Source organism: Apium graveolens, chromosome 4 (assembly GCF_009905375.1).
Source record: "Apium graveolens cultivar Ventura chromosome 4, ASM990537v1, whole genome shotgun sequence".
NCBI classification, from domain to species: Eukaryota; Viridiplantae; Streptophyta; class Magnoliopsida; order Apiales; family Apiaceae; genus Apium; species Apium graveolens.
In genome coordinates, this window is record NC_133650.1 from 132,027,964 (window position 1) to 132,043,637 (window position 15,674).

A 15,674-nucleotide genomic window follows, 5' to 3' on the forward strand; every position below is an offset into this window, starting at 1 on the left:
AATAGGCTTGACACGAGTTCCATGTCTTGTATTTAATCAGGACATTTCAGGGTAGAAGGAATTGATTGTACGGTAACTATTCACTGAATAGGTTCTTGGTATTCTAAGCAGTGAATTCGTATTATCCGGATAGTCGCAATATGCTAAGAAGTATCCCTCACGATGTAGAATAAATATGATTAATTTATTAATTAATCATATTTAATGAATTAAAGAATTTATATAAATAATGATAAAATTGTTTTATTATTATTTATTTCTACTACCGGCTTAATATTGAACCTACAGGGTCACACCATAAAAGAGAATGATTTAATTGTGGAGGAATTAATTAATAATGGCTGGTAATTATTTATTTGTGAAATAAATAATTAATTAGCAAATTTAATAATTGATTAAGTGAGATTTAATTAATTATAAATTAATTAAGAAAAGTTCTTAATATTATTAATTAAGAATTTAACTTTTGGAAATTAAATCAAGTGAGAGAATTATTTTCTAAAGTGTTTGGAAAAATGATTAATGATTAAAAGGTGTTTTAATTATTAGTTAATTAGTTAATGAGATTAATCAATTAAAGAGTTATTAATAATAATATTTTATGGGAAAATTTTCAGCTGAAATTTTTTCCTATAAATATACTATTATAAACACTATTTGCCTCAACCAAAGAAAACCCTAATTTTCAAGAAGAAAAGAAAAGGAGGCAACCCTAATTCTCTCAACCTCTTCCCCCCTCCATTACTTCGATCTCTTGGTGGATACCGGTGGAGTGCTTCACACTTGAGGAGCAGCTGTTAGGGATCTCCGCTCATCATTCTTGGATCGCTTTTAAAGGTTAGTAATCGATCCCTCGATTTATTCACGAATTGTATACGATCATATGGGGTTTTTATGCTTTTTAATTATAATCCACGCTTCCGTGTATGCATAAATCCCAACAATTAGATCATCCATCGAGTGCTACAAAATTCACTAAGTTAAATCTACCAAGGTGTTTTGTTTAACTTATCATCAAGTTTAGAACATATTCCTAACAATCTCCCCCAATTTATGTCTACTGGAATTGTAGCCATAAATTAAGAGAAACTTGATGATAACAAAACACCCTAAATATACAGATTAAAAAGTAGTAGATAAAACTGATAAGTGCTACAAAATTTATTGAAAATTGAACAAGGCAAAGTGTACAAAGAGTTCTCACAATCATTATCAAGGTGCTCCTCTAGTCTGAGCAGATAATTCTATTTCCTTGATTGTCTGAATTTCTTGCCAAGCATCCTGTTGTTTTCCTCGATTTGATTTTGGAGTTGTATGTGGAATTCAGGCTCATCAGCTTCAGATAGATCCAGCATTTCTTGCATTTCCAATAGAGTCTCATTGCTAGGGATACTTAATTGGTCATCCAGTCTGAAGAATCTTCTTACTCCCTTATCATCCATGAATTCCATCAGCCAATAAGGCCTCAAATGCACTCTCTTTCCTGTGAAGGGAATAAATAGAGTTTTTGGAAGTGCATCTTTGGCTTTATTACTCCTTAGCTCTTCAATCTTCTTTAGAACCAATCTCCTTGTAGTCACATTAAAACCAAAGTTCTTTTTGAAGGATGAATAGACCTTTATCAGTACAAATTGGCTTTCTTCTAGAATCTTGTGAAGAGGCCATGTGATTTCTTTCCCTTCCTTGTACTTGAACACCAATCTTTCAGGAAGATTTCTGTGAGCATCAATTCCTCTTACTTCTACCAATTCATCCAAGTAGAGGTTTAAATCTGAAAACTCCTTGATATCACAGATATATAAAAGATCTTCCTTGTTGACTATAGATTTAGGTTTGGTTAAGGTCTTGGTTATGAAAGTAACATGCTTGCTTTTCTTGGTTGCTCTTATCTTTGTCATCTTTGGCTTGTTGAAGATAGGTAAGTTGAATTCAGGAATTGGCAGACTTTCCCAGTCTAATGGCTCATCATTGGGAATAATAGGCTCACCATGAAAATTTTTAGTTGGATCCACCTTGAATTCTTCATGTACCATTGAGGGTTTGGATATCTGAGTTGAAGTTGTAGACTGTTTGGGAATGTAGTCTTCCATTTCCTCATCACCGAAGTCCAATTTTCTTTTTGAATGAAGCTTGTATCTGAATCTTCTTTTCTATTGTGGTTCCTGATGCATTTTCTGGTCTTGAGGTTCAGTAATCACAGATGGTTGTGCAGAAATCTCAGTTGTAGTCTTCACAGCTTGAAGTTTGGCCAAGATAGTAGCTTGCTCCTTCTTTTGTTTGAGCTTCTTAGCATCTAAGGTAGCCTGCTTCTTTTCTTGCCTGATTCTTTCCTTCTCTTCCTTCTTAGCATCCACAAACAGAGGGTGTCCAGCCACCACACAGATTTCCTTATCATTTCTGTAGATTTTGCCAATTCTTCTTTTAAGTGCTGAATCAGTTGGATCTTTGAAAAATGCAATTGACCTAGACAACAGCTTCTTCTCATCTGGCCTAGGTGTCTCAAACACAAGATCCACAGGATTTTTGTCTGAGAACTTTGAGTAGTTTCTTTTAGGCTTCAAGATTAGATTTTCTTGGAAATTTGATGTATGAGGTTTGGCCTTTTTCCAAGTTGCCCAGATTCATTTCATGCACTGAGAGTTGTTTGACTTGAGAATGGTGATGAAAGGTCTTGTCTGGTTTTTGTAGCTAACCAAATTTCTCCTGAATAGCTGCATCAATCTTCTGCCATTTCTCATATAGTTCTTTCTCAACAGCTGCAACATCAAGCATCTTGGGATTTGTCTTTGAATCAAGTTTAGCAGCGGCTATTTGGATCAGATAAATGATGTCCAATACTGGTGGCTTTGGAAGAGTAATTTCTGGAACAATTACTTGACTGATTTGAACATTTACCACATGTTCCCCCTCACTAGTTGGCTCCGCTTGATTGACTTGGACTGTTGAATCATTCTCCCCCTTTTTGATATCATCAAGTAGAGTGGAGGTAGAAGTTTTTGCAGCCACCAGCTTTTGCAACAACTGAGTTTGATGTGCTTGATATTGGTGGATACCTATAAGAGATACCTCTATTGCAGTTAGCCTATCATCTAGAGAATCCACTTTAGTGGCAAGATCAGAATTCTTCCTTAGCTTTCTTTTAATGTCAAGCATTGTTGCATCTAGAAGTTTAGCATCCAATCTTTCAGAGACATCCTTGTTTACTTGATCAATCTCAGTTTTGAGAGAAGTGACTGTTAGTGTTTGTGCCCTAGAGACAACACTATTATGTTTATATTATGAAACATTTGGATTATTAATTCTGATTATATGGATTATTCTTTAGTAATTTATTATATCTTTATTTTCTGCGATAAGATGTTAGAATAATAAATGTCCTTAGAATATGATATGTAATTTTATATCTCTAAGTACATGACTTAGAAATGAGATTATGAGAATAGTATCGATATTCCTAAAGATCTCTAGTCGAGTATTATTAAGGGACAATAATAATGCATTAAGACTAGTGTGAATGTTGACTGATGATCACATCTCATTGATCATAGGTATAGTGATACTAAAGTCAAAACACAGGAACATGTATTATATACATGGTGTTGGAAGACCCAATGTGAGATTCTACATGTCTGTTGTGTCATAAGTAATTCTCACAGTGATAATGATGTATTGGTCCTTAGACTTGAAATCATTATATTTCTATATGAGAATTAATATACTTTGGTTGCATTAAAAGTTACCTTTGACCGGGTGATGATAAAAGTGTATATTGGGTATATTATGAATCATATGAGAAATATGAATGATCTAGAAAGGATTTAACCCTCCTATTTTAGGAGTGATATTATTGACCTCTTGTTTGAGTTAGACTATGAAATGTATGGCCATGCTCAAATGTTGATTTGATGTTATAGTCTACTCATCGATCAAGGAAACCTGGATTAAATTATGAAGAGGATGACACATAACATGTCTCGAGTTTAATCTATAATATATGGTTAAAAGGATTATAATACATTGTACATTATACACAAAAGGTTTAATCGATCACCGATTTAATTACTATTACTTGATTAACAATGATGTATTACTAGATGCCGCTCATTGTTTATAATTTTAAATTAGATTTAAAATTGTTGCCAACGTAATAATTACCTAAAGGGTCGCACAAAGAATGATTGGAGGATTATTTAATTTAAATTCGGATTTAAATTAAATGTAAGTAATTCGAATGATTTGTTATTAATTAAGTGTGACTTAATTAATTAAATAAATAGGAAATTTGAATTTAATATTAAATCCAAAATTAAGTTATTGGATGATTAAGTGGGACTTAATAATACAATAATTAGAATTTCGAATTTAATAATAATAATAATAACTCTAAAATTAAGTTTAGGGTTGGAGGCACATTAGCTCTTGCCTATATAATATCTTTTTCTAATAGAATTAGGGTTACACATTTTATTTGATAAAACATAAACCCTAGCAGCTTGAAGAGAGATAGAGAGAGCAAGAAGGCGGCCTCAAGAATGTGCTAGTACACACCCATCCTCCGGACGATCATTCGTGTGGATACCTTCAAGGTTTAGATCGTTCCAGCGATGGGCTATGTGGTGATCATTCAAGACCTCCATCTTTCCATTAACGTAAAGCTTCTTAAGGTAAACATACTGAACTACGAATTAAATATTATTTTTCGCATAGATCCTGCAGAGGGTTTCGATTTTTTAAGAATTAAATTTACATTTTCGTTGCGTTTATGTGCTAAAAACCATTCAGTGACATCCTGATTGTGTTGAAGAGCTTGAATCTGATGTAATTGTAGAGAGTTGAGATGTGCCTGTAAGAGCTTCCTGGTGCTAGCATTTGTAGTGGATTGAAGAGCATTATGTGTCTCTTGAATTTGATGGATGAGAGTGGTTTTGAAGTGTTGAATATCACATTCCTTGGAGAATGCCCATGATGGCATGCCAGATCTGGAGCTAGGGCCTTCTTCTCCCCCTATGTCCATGAGCTCTTCACTATCATCACCATCATCTCCAAAGAAATCTACAGACTCACCAGTACCATAATCAACATCACCACCAGCTCTAGGTGGCATGGTTGTGATGGCATCCTTTGCTCTTTGCATTGATTGAGTAGTATGCACCAAGTTCAGCATCTTCTCTGCATTTTCATTACCCTGTCCAGCCAAAAGTTGATATGCTGGAACAGGATGAGTAAATGTCTTAGCATCCAAAGAGATGGAATCTATGACAGCTTGATCATGCTGAGATAGTTTCTCTTTGTCTGTATAATTGACATTCATTGACTCGCTAACGATGATGTTCATCCTTGTTTCTCCTGTACCTGCATTTCTCTCAATTTCTCTCTGTTCTTGGATCAAGGGCTCCCCTTGGCTTCCCACCCTCACACCCTCACCTTCACCATCTAAGGTGGGACTCCCCTCACTCACTTTTTCCAGACCTGAAGAAATGGTCTGCATTGGTTCACTAATTTTCTCTCCTTTTACCTGGGAGCAACCCAGCCTCTCACTCAATTCACTCCATGCCCTCAGTCCTAAGAGTGATTGTACTACTACTAGGTCATCTGCACTTGTGACAATTGTTGGGATTTGAAGGTGTGCAGAGAGTACCGACGGATGAGGAACATCCATCGGGATAGTAGTTTGGCTAGCCGACGGATGACTGTTGTTTGGCACATCCGTCGGCATACAATCACTACTCGAGGATGAATAATATCCACCGGGATAGAAGAAATGAATGAGTTTGGAGTGGAGACTATTGTAGACTCTATGCAGATTGATGAAAATTTGGGCATAGATGTCTCAATAGACTCAGAAAGAATTGGCAAGTGAGCCAACAAATCATCTAAAAGATGATGCTCACTTTCTTGGATTTTTGGCTTCTCCAATAGAGTTAAAGATGGAGAATTTGGAAGTGATGTATGAATCATGTCTACATCCAATGAGTGTGTAGGTGAATTTGGTGTTTCAGGTGCTTCAATTATCAATGATTTTGACTGTGACTCCACATTTATTGGAGCTACATCAAGCTGACTTTGAGATGGTGTAGTGACTGAGTCTTTAGATCTAGTTTGCACTGTGTGTGTTCCCTGTGCATCCCCAAGGGTTTTAGATCTTTTCTTTCTGGCATAAGTTTGTGGTGAACTTGTGTCTCTAATCCTCTTGGTCTGTGCTCCTAGTTGGGAGCTTTTTTCAATAGTAACATCCTTTTGGGAGGATGAAACTAGAATTGAGCTGATTTCCTTATTAACAACCATATTTTGTTGGGAAACTATGGTGTGGCTAGGCTTGGGTACACTAATCTCACCAGCCTTATCCTTAGGCTTTCTTTGATTTTCACCCTGTCCCTCACCTAACTTACTCTCCTTCACACTCCCCTCTTTGTGTTTGGTAGTTTTTGCAACTGGTTTCTTTTAAAAGAAATCAGAGGGGGCTTTCTTTGCTTTGGATTTTGAAGTTGTTGTTTTGGTAGCTTGGGTAGGTATCTGTTGGGTCATTGAAACAGATGCCATAGCTACACTTGAAGGCAAAGAAATTTGTGAGGTTGGAAGAGTAGAGACAATGGTGCTTACCTCACTTACCTGAGAGCCCTCCATGATTGGAAAGTAGAAGAGGGGCACCTCTTTCTGGTGACTTGCTCTGTTGAGATCTGCAATGATTCTCCTTTCTTGAGCCTAACAATTCAGTTTGTTGGTTGGGTTCTCAATAGCAATGTTCTTAATAAGATGGTTAACAAGCATCATAAAGAATCTAGCATAATAGACACTTTTACCTCTCTTATTAAGTTCCCCTAACTTATAACCTAACTCAAACATGATCATGTCACTGAAGTTAAAGTACTTATCAGTAACTAACATATAAAGCATGTTAAGCATGACAATGTTAACAGGAATCAAAATTACTCACTTTACCAGAAAATACCTTGGTAACTACATCACACACATAACTCCACACTTTTCTAAGACCTAGTCTCCTAATCTCACTTAATTTAGAGGTAGGGAGAGCATAGCCAATAGAATTAAGCATGTTAACTAAATCAGTATTTGTGTATGGAACAATAGTAGTGTTATCTAGAATTTTAAAGCATGCTTTGATAATGTCACTGTTAATGCAAAACTGCTTACCTTTAAGAGTGAAAGTTATGGTCTTGTCAGAAGATTGGTATACAACAGTTGTCCATATCTCCTCCACAACTTCACAGTAGATTGTGGGTGATTCCAGCATAGCATAACTGAGTTTATAACTCTTCACAAAGTTCATCATTTTGTGAAAGTCTCCAGATTGTGGAATCTCCTTATTCACAAGAGCTACGAAGTTGTTCTTGTCATAGATGAACCCAGACTGAGACATAATTTTGACTACTGATGCCATTGTTGAAGTATGGAAATTTGTAGAGCGAGTATTTGCTTTGGAGAAGAAAGGATTTAGAGCAATTGATTTGAGAATGATAAAAGAATAGAATAAAAATGAATTCTGCTTTTGTACTATCTTAGAATTAAACTGTGAAAAATAATAAAGTGAAATAAAGTAACCAATCAAAATAGCCCAAAATAGCCGTTTAAAATAAATAAACTGTCAAAATTCTGTCAATTATTCGTCGTGTTATACTTACAAAATGTAAGTATACCTGATGGATAATGTTCAGAGTTTTAACGGCTAAGATTGAGATAATTCGACGGATGAGATTAAATCAATTATCCGCCGGGTTATAAAATAATCCAGAAAAGTACTTGATTTTTATTAATAAATAATATTCCGACGGATGATCAAACACGATGGCTAATAAGCATCCGTCGGGATGTAAATTTTGACTTAGTCAAAATTTCTTCCAAAACAGAAAAATCAATTAAGTTTCTGGCTGCATTATAACTTGCAAAAATATCTAAAATGATTTAAGAATAATTAAGCATACCTAACTCACTTACCAACCTTGAAAATGTGGATTCATCAAGCGGCTTGGTAAATATATCTGCAAGCTGCTTTTCACTTGGAAAAAAAAATGAAGTTCCACAATACCATTCATTACATGTTCCCTAATTAAGTGGTACTTGATGTCTATATGCTTTGTTCTTGAATGCTGTATTGGATTTTCAGTGATGGCAATTGCACTTGTGTTATCACAGAAAATGGGAATTCTGTCCACTTGTAGACCATAGTCCAATAATTAGTTTTTCATCCATAAAATCTGTGCACAGCAACTACCAGCAGCAATATATTCAGCTTCATCTATAGAAGTATAAATTGAATTTTACTTTTTACTGAACTAGGACACAAGTTTGTTCCCTAGAAATTGACAGGTTCCTGTTGTACTTTTTCTGTCTATTTTCTGAAAATTCTCTTTATAGCTACTAAGTGAGATTCTCTAGGATCAGCCTGAAATCTAGCACAAAGACAACTAGCAAACATTATATCTGGCCTACTAGCTGTTAAGTACAGAAATGAGCTAACCATGCCCCTATAGTTTGAAATATCCACAGACTTTTCAGTAGTGTTTAATTCAAGTTTAGTTGTAGTGGCCATGGGAGTTTTTGCAGATGTGCAATCCATTAGATCAAATTTCTTTAAAAGATCATAGATATATTTAGTTTGACTAATGAATATTCAATCACTAACTTTCTTAACTTGTAAACCAAGAAAGTAAGTTAGTTCTCCCATCATGCTCATTTCATACTTATTTTGCATCAATTTGGCAAACTTTTTGCAAAGTTTTTCATTTGTAGAGCCAAATTAATATCATCTACATAAATTTGAACAAATATGATAGAGCCATTAGCATTTCTAAAGAATAAATTTTTATCAACAATACCTCTTGTGAAGTGATTTTCCAAAAGAAACTTTGATAAAGTGTCATACCAGGCTCTAGGTGCTTGCTTCAATCTATAAAGTGCTTTTAAAAGATAGTAGACATATTCTGGAAAATTTGGATCTTCAAAATCAGTTTGCTGACTGACATAGACTTCCTCTTCCAAATCTCCATTCAAAAAGGCACTTTTGACATCCATTTGATAGACCTTGAAATTGGCATGGGCTGCATGGGCTAAGAAAATTCTGATGGCTTCAAGTCTTGCAATAGGAGCAAAAGTTTCATCAAAATCTATTCCTTCTTGTTGACAGTAACCTTTAGCAACCATTCTAGCTTTGTTCCTGACCACTATGCCATTTTCATCCATCTTGTTTCTGAATACCCACTTGGTGTCAATTGGATTCTTTCCTTTAGCTTTGGGTACCAGCTTCCATACCTTGTTCCTTTTAAATTGGTTTAGCTCCTCTTGCATAGCTAAAATCCAATCAGGATCCAACAAAGCTTCTTCTACCTTCTTTGGTTCTTCCTTAGAAATGAAGCTTCTATATAGACATTCTTCTTGAGTTGCTTTCCTTGTTTAAACTCTAGAAGATGCATCACCAATGATAAGCTCAAAAGGGTGATCTTTAGTCCATTTCCTTTGTTGAGGTAGATTAGCTCTAGATGAAGAGGCCTCATTATTGTCTTGATGAGTGACTGAGTTTTGATTATGAAAAACTCCCCCTGAATTTGTGAATCTTTGATTTGAGAAAGGGGTACTTCCTGTAGGTAATCTATTCTGACTCTCAACTTCTCTCATTGTTCCAACGGATGATGCACTTTGTATCTCGAGGGATGAAGCTGATTGTCTCCCGATAAATAAGGCAGATTGTCTCCCGACGGATGAAGCATTTTGTAACTCGACAGATGCTGAATTATGTGCTTCATTAGTTGTGGATTTTTCTGCATTATCCTTGGTCACTATTTCTTGATCAGTTTCATCATCACTGTCATCACTAACCATCTCCACATTATCAAACTTGAGGCTTTCATGGAAATCTCCATCTTGCAGTCCTTCAATCTTTTTATCATCAAACATAATATGTACTGATTCCATAACAATGTTGGATCTTAGATTGTAGACTCTATATGCTTTTCCCACAGTATATCCAAAAAAAATTCCTTCATCTGCTTTAGCATCAAACTTTCCATGTTGATCAGTTTGATTCTTTAAGATATAACATTTGCAGCCAAAGACATGAAGAAAAATTAGAGTTGGCTTCCTATTCTTGAACAATTGATAGGGTGTCATACACTTTTCTTGATTTACCAAAGAGATATTTTGAGTGTAGCAAGCAGTATTCACAGCTTCAACCCAGAAGTATGTTGGTAACTTTAATTCTTCAAGCATTGTCCTTGCAGCTTCAATTAGACAAATGATTAACACTACCACACTTAACACAGATTTTTCTTGGTGCATATTTATCAGGTGTGTAGTTGTTATGTTTGTTAATTCCTACTTTCCCATTTCTATTGTTCTTCTTCTTAGCTTCTATTTTAACCTCAATCTTTTCTAATCTGTCATTCAATTGCTTGATAGACAGATGACCAACATTGACTTTCTTTTCCTTCCTGACTTGACTTGATTCTCCTGGAATAAAGTTCTTAGAAACTGATCCATATTTCTCATTCAACTTAGCTAGCTTAGCTTTGCTAACTGGTTTACTCACAGCCGACGGATGTGGCTCTTTGTCACTCGATGGATAATCCTTTTGATTATTCGACTGATGATTTTATCATCCGTCGAGTCCACATATGTCAAAAATCCTTCAACCAAATTTGACTCAAAATTCTCTTTACTCTTCTTTCAGGCTGCATCACAAAAGGACTCAATGCCTTGAACTTTAGTGATTTGAGCATGAACATCTCTGGATGATTTCCATGCCTTAATCACTTCATGGTTCTCGTTCAAGCTGCTTCTTTAAAATCTCTTCTTTCTTCAAGGACTCGGTTAATTCATCCTTAGCAATCTTACACTCAATTCTCAAATTCAATAAATTGAGACTCTAGCACATTATTCCTCTCACTTAAAAACAAATTATTTTCTTTAATTTTATCATTTTCCTTAGTGAGGGACTTAAGTGTAACACGCAGGTGATATAATTTTGTGGATATGTCATTTATTTCATCATTACACTCAGCTTTAGATAAATGTGCTAGGTTAGTGGTGATTACCTGATTGCTTGAAGAACTTATTTCTGTTTCATCATATTTGGCCATTGGGGCTAGATTGACATAGCTTGTTTCTTCTTCTTCATCCAATCCATCTGCAAACCAGTCATTCTCCTGTGTGATGAAAGCCCTTTCCTTTTGTTTGAGCAACTCAAAGTATTTCTATTTATAATCAACAGGCTCAAACTTCTTTTTGCTGGAATCAGACTTTCTACATTCACTAGAAAAATGACCCGCCAATCAACATTTGAAACACTTGAATTTTGACTTATCAACCATGTTTCTGTTTGGCTTGGCTGCTCCAAAATTCTTCTTGAATTTGAGCTTGGAAAATCTTCTGGATAAGAATGCTATATGTTCATCAATATCATCCATGTCATATTGGCTCAATTGTTCTTCATTTTTAGCTACCATCCCTTTACCCTTGCTTTCAAAGACCTTTGATGTAGACTGAACAGCTTCTACCTTCATCTCTTTCTCCTTCTCTAACTCAGAAACCAGTGCTATGTGTGACACCCTCAATCTCGGGGTTAGGAAATGAGGACTCACACACCTTTAATCTAATAATAAATAAGCATAAACCCCGATTAACTACTAACACGATCAAACAGGATAAAGTATGAGACAAGATTACAACTACCAACCATAAAATATAACTTACAACCCCAAAATAATATTAAATAATCATAATCGATTACATCTTGGAACCGACAGATAACCCATTGTATCTTTACAATTTTCCTTCTAAGCGCTTGCTCACTCAGAAATACCACTACCTGCTCTGGCAACCGGAAGCCCTCAACACGATAGGGACCACCAGGTATGCTCTTACGAGCAGTGCGCCTAAGCCTGACCATCTTCTTGCTTAACTGCCATGGTTAGATTAAAACAAAACATATGAGTATAAAACTTAGCAAGTAACTATAAAGCAGTTCTACGATATAAAATCCACAATATACTTTACCAATCTCAGGGCATTCTACTTTAATAGTTCTAGGTGGCAGATTTCCATCTTTTGGGTTAAGGAAGGGTTATGAAGGAAAAATGAGTATCTTTCAAGGAACAAGGCTCGAAGCAGGGTGAAAGACGACATTCATCACAAATTATTAAAGGATCAGAACAGATCTTTCAGAAAGGAAAGCAACAATATTTCACTATATAAAACCAATTATATGATCAACGGATAAAAATCAGGGTTCACGAGCTTTAAGCTTCACAATATCACAATCAACTCTTTTCAAAGCAATATAAACCATTCTCATTTTTCAAGAACCAATTACTGAACATGATGTTTCAGTTCCTTTTTAAATAATCAATATAGAACCCTTGATTGGATCACTTTATCTTTTCATTTCATTATAATACGGGTGATCAACCCGTACCGACCTCCATCCGGTCTTTAAGGTACCAATCGGCATAATTTCAGCCATAAATTGGACTAGCCCCGCTAGCCTCTTACCATGGCTGGACTAGTCCCACTAGCCTCTTACGTCCCAATCCAATCCATCAGGAATTCGTTTGGAAAAACTTGAGTTGGAAAAAGTCGATTTTTCTAAATTCATTTTATCATTACCAAGAATATGAAATCATTTAGACTCTTTCGAGTCGAAATTCATTCTTAAATCAAATTTCAAGAAAACAAAGTTAAGGAAGTGATTCAAAGACAAGCAAGGAACAACTCTAAGAATTCTGAATCAGGGATAACAAGGTACTTAAATTAGAAGGATCAATATCTGTTTCAAGGATCAATAGAAAATATGGTGATCAAGAAATAAGGTATCATTACAAGGGGTTCGTAAAGGTAATTATAGGGTTTATAACAGTTCATGGCTTAACAAATAACTTGAACAGAAAAGACAGGTTAACAAAGGGTTGAATCAGTAAGCTTATCAATAACATTTTATCAAGATCAAAGACAGGATATCCCAAGTCATTAACAGGGGTTCATTATTTAAACAGTTATATACTCTACATGGTATGAACAATAACCTCTCTATAACCATTTTCACATGTAATGAGAGTTACTTGCCTGAATTCGCTTTCTTGAAGGTTGAACTACTACCACCTAGTATACCCTTTCCTTTCCTAGCCTGAATGCCCTCACGCTCCGAATCTACAATAAAAACCAAAGTCTTAATCAGTTTCTCAACTCTCGTTCCTGGAACGATCACTCTATACGATGGCTCGATTATACTCTTGACTCAATTATACGAGTATAGCTTATACACATAAGCACATAGCACATCACACATCATATACTTTATTCTTAACCTTTACACCTTTATATAAACTCGACGATCGACTTATAAACATCCTTATCTCAACTCGAAGTCAAATCATACTTTATATTAATACATATAGCTCTTTATACTTGAAATTCTTATACGAATAAACAAACGAAAAAACTTATAATAACGACCCTAAAGTCATCTTTAAACCAACACGACAACCATAGTTAACACAAATCAATCATCCCCTTTCTTTTATACTTTAATTCGAACCAAACATAACAAATTAAGCAAAAATCTCACATACAATCCTTAACTAATCTCCATGATCAATTCAAGCACTTAAATTAGAATTTGACCTTTTTAAGTACTATAAACCATTCGGCCTTAACCACAATCACAATCAAACAATGACATGCATCATCAATTCCTCTTTTAAATCAACATGCAATCTGATTTCTTCCTAGTTAAACTTAGATTATACCAAGATCAAGTAACAAAAATCAATTTTCCCTTTTATTAGTAAAATATCGAACCAAAATCTTTAACATGCAATCCTAAATTTTGATTTCTCAAGCATCCAATCAACTATACAAGTCCAAATACCTTTAAAACAATCATAAAAATCATTTTTATCAATCAACATACTTAAATCTCAAAAGAAACACAAACCCTTATTCGAAATTTTCAACAATCAAGACATGCATGCAACCATTTAAGTAATTTATCTACCAAACACTCTAATTATCCAATAATTTTCAAGGATAAACATCAACAAGTCATTTCCATTACTAAAAATCATTTTGATCTTCTAAAAATCAAGATTCCATTCGGGTTTTTCAAGAAATAACACATGCAAATGTTTTTCTTAATCCTTAAATCATTAATCATTCTAATCCATCATCATTATCCTAGAATAAATATCCACAACCATTTAAATCAACAAAATCAATTCAATAACTTTTAGAAATCAAAAACTGTTATTCCTAGAAGACTAACAATGAGATTTACAGAAGGGGGGTTGAATGTAAATCTCAAAACTTTTTCAAGTTTTGAGCAGTTTATAAAGTTGTGTGTTCAAGAAGAACAAGTGTGTGAATTGCTTTAAGCTAATACAGACAGATATATATTCAAGCACAAATGTAAAGAACACAACAGACCTTAAAAACTTTTCTGGTGGATTTGTTGTTCCACCAGAGATGGTATATTAGAAAATCTGTGTTCAACAATGTTGATCACAGCTGCATCCTAGTACAAACTAGATGAATTTTCTCTCAAGATATTTCTTAACAGCTCTGGAAAAAATCTCTCTAATTACTAGCTTCTTCTTGGTTCATATATATTACCAAGTGTACAAGTGAAAAACAATATAAAATTACAATAGTAAAATAAGTTCTTCACTTGCTTCTTTTCCTGTTCACTCAAGTACTTTGTTGACTATTGCAACTTTGTACAAAAGAAGAACGGCTGCTTTTTCTGTTGATCCTGAAATTCGGCTACCACATCTCAGTTTTCTCTGTCAACCCACGTGCCTCTGCTTGTAGGTACAACTACCACTTATCAACGGCTGATTAGCAGAACATCCGTTGAAGCTTTCATCCGTTGATGACTTCATCCGTTGAAGGATGTTATCCGTTGAAGCTTTCATCCGTTGATGCTCTCATCCGTTGAAGGATGTTATCCGTTGAAGCTTTCATCCGTTGATGCTCTCATCCGTTGAAGGATGTTATCCGTTGAAGCTTTCATCCGTTGATGCTCTCATCCGTTGAAGGATGTTATCCGTTGAAGCTTTAGAGACATCCGTTGAAGCTTAGCTTCTCATCCGTTGAAGGTCTTTTAAGTCATCCGTTGATACCACTTCATTTATACAAAATTACAAGGCATGAAATATTTACAATTGGCCTTCCTATCTGCATATCATCTAGTAGTCAACATGACTCATAGTTTCTCTCAACTTCTAAGAATTACAATTTTAAATACAGAGACTGAAATATGCTACAATACTAGACTTATTTCTAAGTAAAGCTACACCATCAACGGATAGCCAAAGTGGTCTTATCCGTTGAGGCTACAGACACTAAATTTCTACTTAAGTGTTTTGTTAAACATATCATCAAACTAATGCACATATATTCCTAACAATCTCCCCCTATTTATGTCTATAAGAACTGTAGGCATAAATTCAGAGTTAACTTGATGATAACAAAACACTTAACAAATATTTGAATTGAAACTAAGTAGAAATATAAAAAGTGCTGCAAAAGTGTATGTACTAGGAGGTAATTGAAGATTTACAGTATTTCCAAGGGTGCTCCTCTAGCCTGAGCAAAACATCATTTTCTTCTTTGTTCCCTGGTTTTCTTTCCTAGCCCTTTGTCATTTCCCTCAATTTGGAGTTGGAGTT